Source organism: Stegostoma tigrinum, chromosome 3 (assembly GCF_030684315.1).
Source record: "Stegostoma tigrinum isolate sSteTig4 chromosome 3, sSteTig4.hap1, whole genome shotgun sequence".
NCBI classification, from domain to species: domain Eukaryota; kingdom Metazoa; phylum Chordata; class Chondrichthyes; order Orectolobiformes; family Stegostomatidae; genus Stegostoma; species Stegostoma tigrinum.
Window position 1 is genome coordinate 15,845,244 of NC_081356.1, and position 12,487 is coordinate 15,857,730.

Here is a 12,487-nt window from a genome sequence, read left to right on the forward strand (position 1 = left end):
GTGTTCATCCAGCCTCACATGTTATTATCGCTTTTAAGTTTTCCTCCTCCTTTAAAACATGCCCCCTCATATTGAAGACCCCGAGCTTAGGGAAAAGTCCTTTGTAATTTACCCTATCTATGCCCATTATGACTTTATAAACCTCTATAAGATCACCCTTTAATCTCCAATGCTCCAGGGGAAAAGTTCCCATCCTATCCAGCTTCTCTTTATTACTCACACTCTCCAGTCCCAGTAACATCCTGGGAAATGTTTTTTTGCACCCTTTCCAATTTAACAATATTCTTTCTATAGCAGGATGACCAGGTCTATACATAGTATCCCAAAAGTATTCAACTTTTACTCATTTTCTTTCACTGCTTTTTAGGAACATAGGAATAGGAAGAGAACATTCAATCCTTTGAGCAAGCTCTGCCGTTTAATGCGAACATGACCGATCAAACACTTCAATGCCTTTTACCCACATTCACCCCAAAACCCTCTACACCCTTAGTAATCTGACACCTACCAACCTTCACTTACATCATATGCAAAGACTGAGCTGTTACAGCACTCTGGAGTGCAATATCTTTCACAACAGTCCAGTCAACAACAGAGCTGTTCCATGCTTAGATGTAGCCTGTCTCTACTATCGACTTCTTTTGGAAGCTATATCTGAAAAGAAGCTGGAATTACATCTCTAAGTGTACTGGTTTCCCAATTTACAGGAATGTATGATAAAATGAAGAACTAATGATGCTGGAAATCTGAAACAAGAACAGAAATTGCTGGAGAAACTCAGGAGGTCTGGCAACATCTGTGGAGAGAAAGCCGAATTATCATTTTGGGTCCGGTGATCCTTTTTCAGAAGCACCCAAACTGGATTGAAACATTAACTCTGCCTTCTCTCTACAGGTACTGCCAGACCTGTTGAATTTCTCCAGTAATTAATGATTTTGTTAAGAAATGCAAGTTGTCTTTAAATAGACAACTTCAATTGAGCTGAATCAGAGCTTCCATGAAAAAATATTCTATAAGATTTGCCAACTGTAAAACTTCATTGTCCATTGACTTACTGCATTCTGATTCATGTGACTTAATGAGAATATCATTGATTTCTAAGTAATTAATAATTGTAACTTCTTTTCCTTCTGTTGTCTTTCTTGTGTGTGTGAGTTTATGTTGTGAAACAATCCCCCATGTTTTGCATGCATTAATAATCACTGCTTTGAAATTTAAAAAAATGAAACATTATCTTGTTTACCAACAGAAAAGGAATGCAGGAAGATAACTGAATTCGCCTCTCTCTTTTGTCTGTGACAAATTATAAAATCAATAGAAGTCCTTGTAATTGATTTATTTCATTTCACAGGATATCACAGGCCTTGAGGTTTGGAGGAAAAATCAATTAGAGACTGTACATTAGTTTAGAGGATAATGTGACTTCTTTTTCACTCAGGGAGATTCAATGCTTAACGAGGCAGTCCAATTTACTTCATTGACAGAAATCAAGGCTCAAGATAAAGTCGGCACTGGAAGGAAACACCAAGGAGTCTTTTCACATAGTCAGATAAGCGGGCTCCAAAATTCCACAATCACCCACCCAGACGTCTGCCAAAATGACAAAAAAGTGTAGAATTAATGTCATCGAAATACTGGGTTGTACAGATGCGTCCCCAAATAGAATGGCAAGTGGCACAAATATCCAGCAGAGGGAACTGAGTGCCGTAATTTTGGCCAGTTTGGAGAAGATGGAAAAGATCGGAAGTTAACGGTAACTTTGTCATCTTAAAAACAAAGAAAATGTCCTTTAAAAGAGAAAAAAAATTCCAGGCAAACAAAAATCATATAGCATGAAAAAAGGTCTAAATATTCAAAGTAGCAAGGAAAACCTGAATATAACATCCATAGGTGAGATTAAAGAGAGTCAAAACAGATATTGGACCATGAACTTCAAGGTTCATGTCTTTGAATTTAAACTTGGCACAGGAGCACCTTGTTATATATTGGCTGAAAATTTCCTATGGTTGAAGACATTGAGAGTGAAATCAGTAAATGTGAAACTCTTAAGTTTCAGGAGACACAGATTCATTGGCACTAAAGTGTGAAGGCCTTACACTAAATGACAAATGCTAATTCTTCATTATGACTGGTACATTTTTAGAACACATTACCGAAGAGCAAGGCATCATCGTGAATCCAAGGAAGAGAAGTGCTGTTAGTGAATTTCTGGCATTTGAAGTATAATTTTTAGGTATGTTGGATCAAGTGGCATAGTTTATTTCCAATTTAGCCAGACTTACTCAATCCATAGCAGACTTTAGACAATCAGCAATAGCATTGGGTTTGGGAGCAGTTTGAAATATTTGAAAACATCAAACAGAAATTACTACGCATTACAACTCTGGCTTCTTCACCATGTGATCATGAATGCAGCATCCATAGGATTATAAGTAACCCTTACTCAATTTTTCTGTTGTTCCTGGGTCAGTCCTATCTTGTTCCTTTATTTGTTCCTTCATTCTGCATACAGGTGAATGCTATACAGCCATTCATGCTTCATATGGACACATATTTTGTTTCATTAGCTGACCTTATTACCACTTCCTTTGGCGTTTGCAGGCATGATCTTTTTTGTAGCTAATCTTTCCTGTCCTCAAACCCATCACAGACCCTCCCTTTGTTTTTCCTGCCCTTCTTATATTTCACTGGCACATAAGATAGCACATTTTGAGTTTTTGTCAGTTCTGACGAATGGTATTTTTGACTTGAAGCATTGACTCTTTTGGGCAATGAACATGCTGGTTCTAGGTCAGGCCCTGGGCCCTGCCCCTGACCCCAGTCCCAAACCTGAACACAGCTGTCCTGCCCTTGATTTGACTACTATGGGCTCTCAGAGCACCACTCCCAGGTGTTAGTGTCTAGATATATAGTCCCAATGTGGACCTGACTGTTAAGCTCCACACTTATTACCTGGCCTCTTGAGCAATTCCAGCACCATTTTTTGTTGTTTTTATTTTAGGTTTCGAGCGTCTGCTTCTTGCTTTAGCTGCAAAAATAAATTGGATGATAATTTCAGGGGATGATAACCTCTGAATTCTACATTCTAAAGGACAAGGCAGGCAACCGTATGAGATTGCCACTATTTGCAAACCCGCCTATGTCATGGCAAAGACAATAGAGGGTGGAGCTGGAGGAACACAGCAGGCCAGGCAGCATCAGAGGATATTTTCTGAAGAAGGGCCCTGACCAAAGACATCAACTTTCCTGCTCCTTTGATGCTGCCTGGCCTGCTGTGTCCCTCCAGCTCCGCACCGCGTTATCTCTGACTCCAGCATCTGCAGTTCTTGCTATCACAAAGTCAAGTGCAATTCTGTATTGTCACTTCTTCTTTATTGCTGCTTGGCCAAAAGACTGGAACTCCCAACTTAACAGCACTTTGGGTGCTTCTAGTACATTAAATTAGAAATAAAATCATCAATTGCTCTTGAGAATATATTGGCAGGCGACTTCCTTGAACTGCTGCATCTGGCCTAGCATTGATATGATGATCGTGCAGTTAGTAATGGATTTTGACCCAGCAACAGCAGTGTTGCTCCAAATTGGGATGTGTGTTGTTTGGAGGAGAACTTGTAGTTTGAGGTGTTACCAGCATCAGCCTCCCTTATGGGGTTTGGAAAGAACTGTCAAAGGAGCTGCTGCAATGGATCTTGTAGATGGAACACACTGTTGTTCCTGTGCATTGGTGGTGGAGGGAGTGAATGCTGAAGGTGTTAGCTAGGGTGGTAGTCAAGTCGGCTGCATTGTGCTGGATGATGATGTACTTCTTGAATGTCATTGAAACTGTACTCGTCCAGATAAGTAGAGAGTATTCCATTATGTTCCAGACTTGTGGCTTATAGAGGGTTGACAAGCTTTCAGGAGTCAGGAGAAAAGTTATTCATCACAGAATTTCAAGTCTCTGACCTGCTCATGTACTGCTATCTATAGACAGAGATGCAGTTAGACATGGTGCTATAATTGAATGTAAACTGGAGGTGATTATATTCTCTCTTGTTTGAAATGTTAAATCTACCTTTGTATTTCCCTGAATATAGAAATTGCAAGATGATCTAATCAAGGTGTTTCAAAATTATAACAGGATTCAAAAAAGTGGATACAGAGAAAGTATTTCCTCTTTGGTTACATGTGAGAATTATCTTTTAGAACCAAGCATGGAGTGACATTCAAATCTTTTGCTCCTCAAACAAAGGGTAGCATAAAGTTACACCATTTATCAAAAGTCTGTGGACATGGGTTGATTGAAAGTTTAAAGGCTGAGATTAATGAGTTTTATTAGGCGAGTCTGGAAAAAATGCAAACAGAGAGAAATAGAATTTAGACCGTTCTGACCTTTCTGAATGAGCCCTGGAACAGAGTCATGAGGGTGCATAGATGTTCTCTTGGAGGTGCTGATCAATAGACATTTTGAAAATAATTAACTTTGCGATTGTTTTCTGTGATCAATCATACAGCTCCTGAGAAACAGAGCTCCAAATATAACTACTGGAACGGGATACAATAACTTTCTTTGTTGTTACATTCAAGCAGAGTTCACCTTAAAATTGAATGTTTGAGTCCCTACGAAGGTGGAACAATCCCTCAACTGTGCACTTGAAATAAAATTTAAGTAAGCACACTAAAACAAGATTTTCTTCTTGTTCCCAAATCTATGCCCACAATGTTACATCTTTTGAAGCCTGCCTAATTATCAATGAATTTGAAAGGAAAATAGCTGCTTGGAAATTGTACAGATTAATACTGCTTCCAATGTAAGGTATTGATTTGGAAACTGTTGAGCTGAAAAGACCTTCATAGTTATATGTGGCTGACCTTTCCACAGCACAGAAGCTTCACTGCTAGGTGTAAAGAACCCGTAAATGCAATATATCATGTTTACAATGAAATCCAAAATAGCAGATCCCCAGAGATTGGGAAAATTTAGAAACTGCATCAATTTCTGACAGGGATCAATGATTTTTCTTTGACAGTTTGATGGATCAGTGGCTGATTGATGTTGCATCATTTTTTCCAAACATACTTGCTTCTTTAAGAAGAAAGGTGATCCTTTGCTTCTTGTTGAAGAAATTCTTGATTCAAAAGCTTGAATTTCTTGAAATAGTGTGAGTCTACTGCAACAACAATGTCGTTCTGGTCATCTTCACCATTAAGATTTATCAAGACTGAAAAAAAACGGTGAATTTTTCACTATCACATCACAGGAAACCAGCCAATAGGAAATTAATATAGGGCAAGGTATTTTAAGGAGGAGATGGTAAGGGAGAAAGGAACAGAAGCTTCTTGTAGATTCTGGCCTGTGAAATATTTGAATAGTATCTGTTATAGGCATTAGTATTATGGTTCACGTGGTCTCAAATTTGTCATCCTTACATATCAAACCTTCTAAAAACCAAAAGAACTGTGGAAGCTGTAAATCAGAAACAAAAAAAGGAATTGCTGGAAGAACTCAGCAGATCTGGCAGCATCTTTAAAGAGAAAATCAGAGTTAACGTTTCGTGTCCAGTGACCCTTGCTCAAAACCTTTTCTCCTCTGTTTCTAGGGCAGAAAGTGAGCTGACACTGTTGCTGGCTAACTCTTTCAGACAGGACACTACATTGCAACCCAAAGCAATTGTCACAAATGAATGTGTTGGCACAGGGACCATTGTTATTTTTAGATTGAGCTGATGCTCTAAAATATAAGTACTGATTTGATTCTAACATTCAAAAGGAGATAGACAGTGTGTATGTTTAGACAGCAACAGTATGATAAATGTCAAACTTCAAAACACAACATAGAATTTTCCAGTAAAGAAGGAGGCCATTCAACTTATTGTTTGTGTACTGGCTCCCGTCCTATTCTCCAGCTGCACCTCCATAGCCCTCCAAATTCACCACTTTTAAATATATATCAGCTCTCTTTTGAAACCTTCTATGGAATTCACCTCCAACACTCACTCAGACAGTGAATTCCAAATCCTAACAACTCTTTAAGTGAGGAAGTTTCTCCTCATCTTACAGAGATAATGGGAACTGCAGATGCTGGAGAATCCGAGATAACAAAGTGTCGAGCTGGATGATGAAGGGTCTAGGCCCGAAACATCAGCTTTCCTGCTCCTAAGATGTGGCTTGGCCTGCTGTGTTCATCCAGCTTGACACTTTATCTCCTCATCTTACTCCTAGATCTCTTGCTAGAAATTTTGAAATTGTGACCTCTGATTACTGACATCCCAACTAGCTGAAACAGAATATCCTTTTTTACCCTGTCAAATCTGTTTGTAATTTTGAATACCTCAATAAAGTGACCTCTTAAACTCCTCTGCTCCAAGGACAACAAGCCCAATTCCTCTACTCTTTCTTGAATTTAAAGTCTCCTTTACACCCTCTCCAGGGCTTTAACATCCTTCCTTAAATAATCAAAAACAATACTCTAAATAATGTCCGACCAATGATTTGTGCATGTGTAGCATCACTTCCCTGTTTTTATACTCTCTCTCTCTATTCATAAACCCAAGGTCTCTATAAAACTTCTTAACAACTGTTTCCACACGCCTGGACATGTTCAGAGAATCATCCTCATGAACTCCGAGGTCCCTCTGCTCTTGTACTCCCCTCAAAGTTGTACTGTTTGTCATGTGTTGTCCCTCCATGTTTCTTCTACCAAAATGCATTACCTCATTTTTCTCAGTGTTGAAATTCATCTCCAGGTTTTGTCCACTTGCTACCTCATAAATCTGCCAGACTACTCAGACTCTTGGCATCATGGTAGCCCACAAACCCACCAACACACTAAAACCACAGCTAATGAACTTAAAAGACCCTATACAGACAACAAGCAAAACGAACATCATTTACAAACTACCTTGCAAGAACTGTGACAAACACTACATTGGACAAACAGGCAGAAAGCTAGCCACCAGGATACACGAACATCAACTAGCCACCAAAAGGCATGCCCCACTATCACTGATAATAAAGTGTGAAGCTGGATGAACACAGCAGGCCAAGCAGCATCTCAGGAGCACAAAAGCTGACGTTTCGGGCCTAGACCCTTCTTCAGAGAGGGCCCGAAACGTCAGCTTTTGTGCTCCTGAGATGCTGCTTGGCCTGCTGTGTTCATCCAGCTTCACACTTTATTATATTAGATAAATCCTGGCAGTTTCACTTTGGGTTATTTTGTAGGCTCTTCAGCCCATGTTGGCGTAGGGCCCAACACAGTCAACAGCCCCCAGCAACATCCTGCTTGACCTTAGCGGATTCTGCCTGACCGATCCTGACTTGAAGGCAAATGCCCAATAATAGACAGTCATGCTTGAGGGAATGCCACAAGGGAAGGGCCACTGTGATTAAGCCACAGCTGTAGAAACAACTGCTTAATCGGCTTCCAATTGCAATTCTGGGTCTCATTGTTACTCAAACAAGGCAATAGGTAACTGAACCGACAGCTCTATTTTTAACCTCTTACGTCTGATGTCCAACCTGAACAACTACAGGTGAAGTAAGTGGCCAGAAATCACATCTCAGTACATCCTGATCTTCTCTTCACTCTAGTAGAATTGAACAGAATTTTACTGTCACATGTACTTTTACATGAAAAATACAGTGAAACGTTTTATAAGTTGCCACATCATGGTGCCCATTTTAATGACAGAAGTCATACACAGTAAGAAAAAAAGACAAAATTCATCTGCCCTCTGTAAACTTTGTAATTTGGTGTCCCCTCTATGTTTCTTAGAGTGCAAAAATGTTGATGGCTGAAATCCCTGGTCACATTTAATTGCACCTTCTTACAACTTGCAACAATCTCACATCATGGGATTGTGAAAAGTCCTATGAATCCTGGGGGGATTTTAACAGACTATTCATTACATGGTGAAGATTCTGACTTACCAGCACCATTGAATTGATGGCTAAGTTTCAATCCAGTGAGGCAGTTTCTCTTGATGTGCATTTGCAAGGAGTATGCGTGCGTACCTTGAAATACTGGAACCCACAGCTCATTAGCTTTTAATTACCGATCATTGTTCTACAGGACTTCAATGGTTGAAACAAATCACTTACATCTAAGACGTTATGTAATCTGATTGCTTCTGCCATCTATTAATAAATATGGCCAGTTCCCTCTTAATGGGTCCAAGTATAGTTTCAAACTTTTTAAGCTTAACTCCAAAAAGCTGTGGAATGCAGGGAGGCCAAATTTTGACTATTTCTTATGACAAACAGTCCTATTTTTCCACAATTATTGCCGAAATTTAAATGTTAGCACTTTTAAGTTGAATGTGTTTTCAAAGGACTCCTAAAATGCCATGTTTATCCCTGGCATGAATCCCCTGACATTTGTATAACATTTAATTCCATGTTTCTGCACTGGACTACACTGGCTTAACTGTTTCTTTTTCTTTCTATAATTTACAGCCCTTCTTTTGGCCTGTGAGCTGTGGGAAAGATCTAGAAAATACCTAAGTGCAGATCTTCTTTCAAACTTCAGATTCCTGTACTTCCTTTATGATCAAGAAGAAGCTCTGCTTCAGTATTGCAATATTTGGATTAATTTCTCTATCTTCTCAATCATTTTAATTATTGTGAGGTTTTAATCTCCTGCTTGGTCTATGACCGAAGATAAATTGTGTTGGTTCCTCAGCTTCAGTCTATTCCTTGGCTTGAAAAATTATCTGTCCAGGCCAAAGGGAAATCCTTAGTTTCTTGAAAGCTGGAAATGAAACATGATCAGAGGTAATTGAATCAGAAAACACACAGTCCATTAGGACAATTTGGCATGAATTTATTTTTATATTTTCTGCCCGCTCTTGTTAATTAGCTTATGCATGATTATATCTACAATAATTGTTTATCTAAAGAAATACATGTTTTAAATGTTACTTTTTGTGTGCATGTCCACATCTGTAGTAATTGTTTAAAGAAATGCAGATTTCATTTCTTACTGTAATGATTGTAACAACATTAGAAGTCCAACAGCTTTATTTAAAATTCATAAGCTTTCGGTGAAGCTCCTGACAAAGGAGCAATGCTCCAAATGCTTGTGACTTTAAATAAATCTGTTGGACTATAACCTGGTGGCACGTGATTTCTGACTTTGTCCATCTCAGTCCAACCAGGATGGTAATGAGGTCAGCTAGGCGAGCCTCATAGAACATGAATACCTGATTGGGGCTCTTAATCTTTTCCAATCAGGGAGCCCTGGCTAACAGATATAAACAGTTGTACCAGAGATTTTGCTTACTCTGAGAAAGCTGGACCAATATCACATACTATGCAAGTTGAGATAAAGGGTGACCTGGTGATAAAATACTGGCCTCTTTGGATTTATTTCGGTGGCAATGAGAGTGGGATTAATGATGTAACTGTGCCTACCAGCCCAACTGGACTTCAAACAGGCACTACAACTGACTTTATCATTAGAAAGTGTGGCAAGTGGAGCTTGTGAGTCACAGGGTATCCCAATGGAAGTGGATGCCCTCACCAGTCTGACTGAGCTTGGGGACCACTTGAGTAAATGCAATTGCATAGCCTCACTCAGGAACACATCCTGAAAAGAGGGGCTCTGTCTCCGTCCTAAGGAAATCCCAAAACAAAGCCAAGCCTCGGCTGAATGGGTAACATTTTCTCCAGGATCTGGCAAGTCATTGTAGTTGTTGCTGGTAGGCAGGCTCAAGACAATGAAAGAGTCCCACTCAGGCTGAATTCAGGCTGAGAACCCAAAGGCTGGTGTCCAGGAGAGTGCGTGCTCTGCAAAGCCCACCTACGTCTAGCTCGGAATAGTTAAATCGCTTGGCAACAGCCAAATCGGAACCAATCAAAATAAACACCTGGTTAAATGGTCACCAGTTCTGCTGGAGATTGATGCCAGTGTGGCTGTATCAGTGATTGCAGAACCAGTCTCTAACAAAATTTGTTCTGGAATCCAACCCCTTAGGCTTGCACAAGACCTTAGCTGAATTGAGAATTCAGAGTGGGGAACCTTTACAGATCAAGGCTACAACTTTGATTCTGGACTTATACGAGACGCACCGGGTCCAGTTACTATGATTTTAGTAAATGGCTCAGGCCCAAGCTTGGGAAGTGAAACTGGTTGAGAAAGATTCACCTTAATTGGCTCAGAATAGAAAATGGCTGCCTGAGTGAAGCCCTAATTAAATATCCAAAAGCTTTTTTTTTCAGAAAAGCCTAGGGACTATCAAAGGAACCAAGGCCACCCTGTATGTTGACCAGGAAGCAACTCCACATTCTGCAAGGCCCGTCCAGTGCCATTTACCTTACGAGCAAAAGTAGAGTCAGGAATCAGGAGACTGGAAAATGGAAGGGATCATCAAACCAGTCCAGTTTGTGGAATGGCAGCACCGGACGTACTGATTGTGAAGCCTGATAGGTCGGCTTATCTTTCTGGGAATTTCAAATACACTGTAAACTGTTTCTCACAGCTGGATAAATACCCAATCCCCTGCACAGAGGACTTGCACACAAAGCTGGAATGGGCTGTCCTTCACAAAGCTGGACATGAGCCATGTGGACTAGCAATCGTGGTCAGATGACGATTCCCGGAAGAATGCTACAATTAATACGCATAAGCATTTATACCAATATATGAGACTGCCGTTTGAGATATCACCAGCCAGTGCCATTTTTCAGTGGGCCACGGAGAACATTTTATGAGGTCTACCACAGGTTGCCAATTATCTGGATGACATGCTAATAACAAGGAAGACCAATACAGAGTACTTAGAAAACTTGGACACTGTCCTTAACCATTTCTCCAAGGCAGGGAAAAATGTGTGTTCCACGCACCACAAGAGACCTACATGAGGTTACACCCATTGGAAGAGAAAATGAGAGCATTCAAATGTGCCCCAGTTCCCATATCTGTACCAGGCCTGAGGTCTTTCCTTGTGCTGGTGAATTACTATGGAAAGTTCATACATAACCTGGCCTCCATCCTGGCACCCTTTCATCTGCTATTGAAAAAGGGTCTGCCTTAGAAATGGTCTTGTAGCTAAGAAATAGACTTTAGGAAATTGAAGAGGCAGCTATCATCATTGAAGATATTAGCACACTATGATCCCAAGTGAGATTTGACATGCGATGCCTTGCTGTACAGTATCAGTGTAGTGTTGGCTCACAGATGGCCCAATGGAGAGGAACGCCCAATAGTGTATGCTTCCCAGAATTTGGCTGATGCAGAGTGCAAATATGTCCAGCTAGAGAAGGAAGGCTTAACTGGAAGGTTTGGTGTGAGAAAGTTGCACCAATATCTTTACAGACGTAAATTTGTAGTGGTAACAGACCACTAAACTCCTGTTACAGCTATTCAAAGAGGTCAAGTCTGTGCCACCGAAAGCTTCAGGTTGAAATTGACCGTGGGTTCCGATACTAAGTGTGTAAAATTACAAGTTGGAACACCATCCAAGAGGCCAAGTATTAAATGCAGATACCTTGAGGTGCCTCCTGCTGGCAGATACACCACTGGTGGTGCTGCCATTGGAAGAGTCTATTCTGGTTTTAAATGTTCTGGGCATTTTTCTGGACACTGTCGACAATATCAGACGGTGGATGCAAAAGATCTGGTCCTGGAAAAATTGACACAGCTGGTGGTGATGGGAGAAACAAAGGGGCCATCACAAGCAGAACTCTGGTTTTGGTAAGACCAGGTCCCAAAGAGGATGGCATTTTATTATGGGGAACAAGAGTGATTGTCCTGAACAAAAGTTGGGCCAGATACTGGCTGAACTTCACCAGGGTCATCCAGGGGTGTCCAAAATGAAGATGTTGGTGAGAAGTTATGTCTGGTGGCCGGGATTGGACGCAGACAGAGCTGCATTGGTGTGACAGTGCCCGGACAGCCAACAAAGACAAGAATTACCATCTGAAGCTCCACCCAATATTTGGGAATGGCTGGTAAATTCTGGACTTGGTTACATGTCAACTGTGCTAGTCCTTTCACGGGCTCAGCATTCTCAGTCATTGTGGATGCCCACTCAAAGTGGCTAGGCTTGCACAGAGTTCATTCATTAAACACAGGGACAATGATAGAAAAGTTATGAGCATCTTTTGTAATACACGGGCCTCCGGAAGTGTTGGCAGGCTTAAAGAAACAGCCCACAGCTTTGGTCAATGCCAAACTGTCCTGGTTCTCATTTGATTAAAGGGCCACTCCTCACACAACTACAGGGATAGCTCCAGCAGAGTTGCTAATGGGGGAGAAGATTGTGGACCCAGTTAAATCTAATCTCCCAGAAACTAGTGGGAAGGCATCAGGAAAACAGCTGCCCATAAAAGCAACAGAGTGTTTACTTCTGGCACAGAGTTTGGTGCCGAAGCCACAGAAACAGCCTGGCATGGTTAAGAGGTATGGGTGACGTGAGGTCAAGTGCCCTGGCTGCACAAATTTCAGGTAGGGGAGGCTGACCTGAACAAGCACGTTGACCACATGAAAGCTGCAAACTCTCAGACGGGA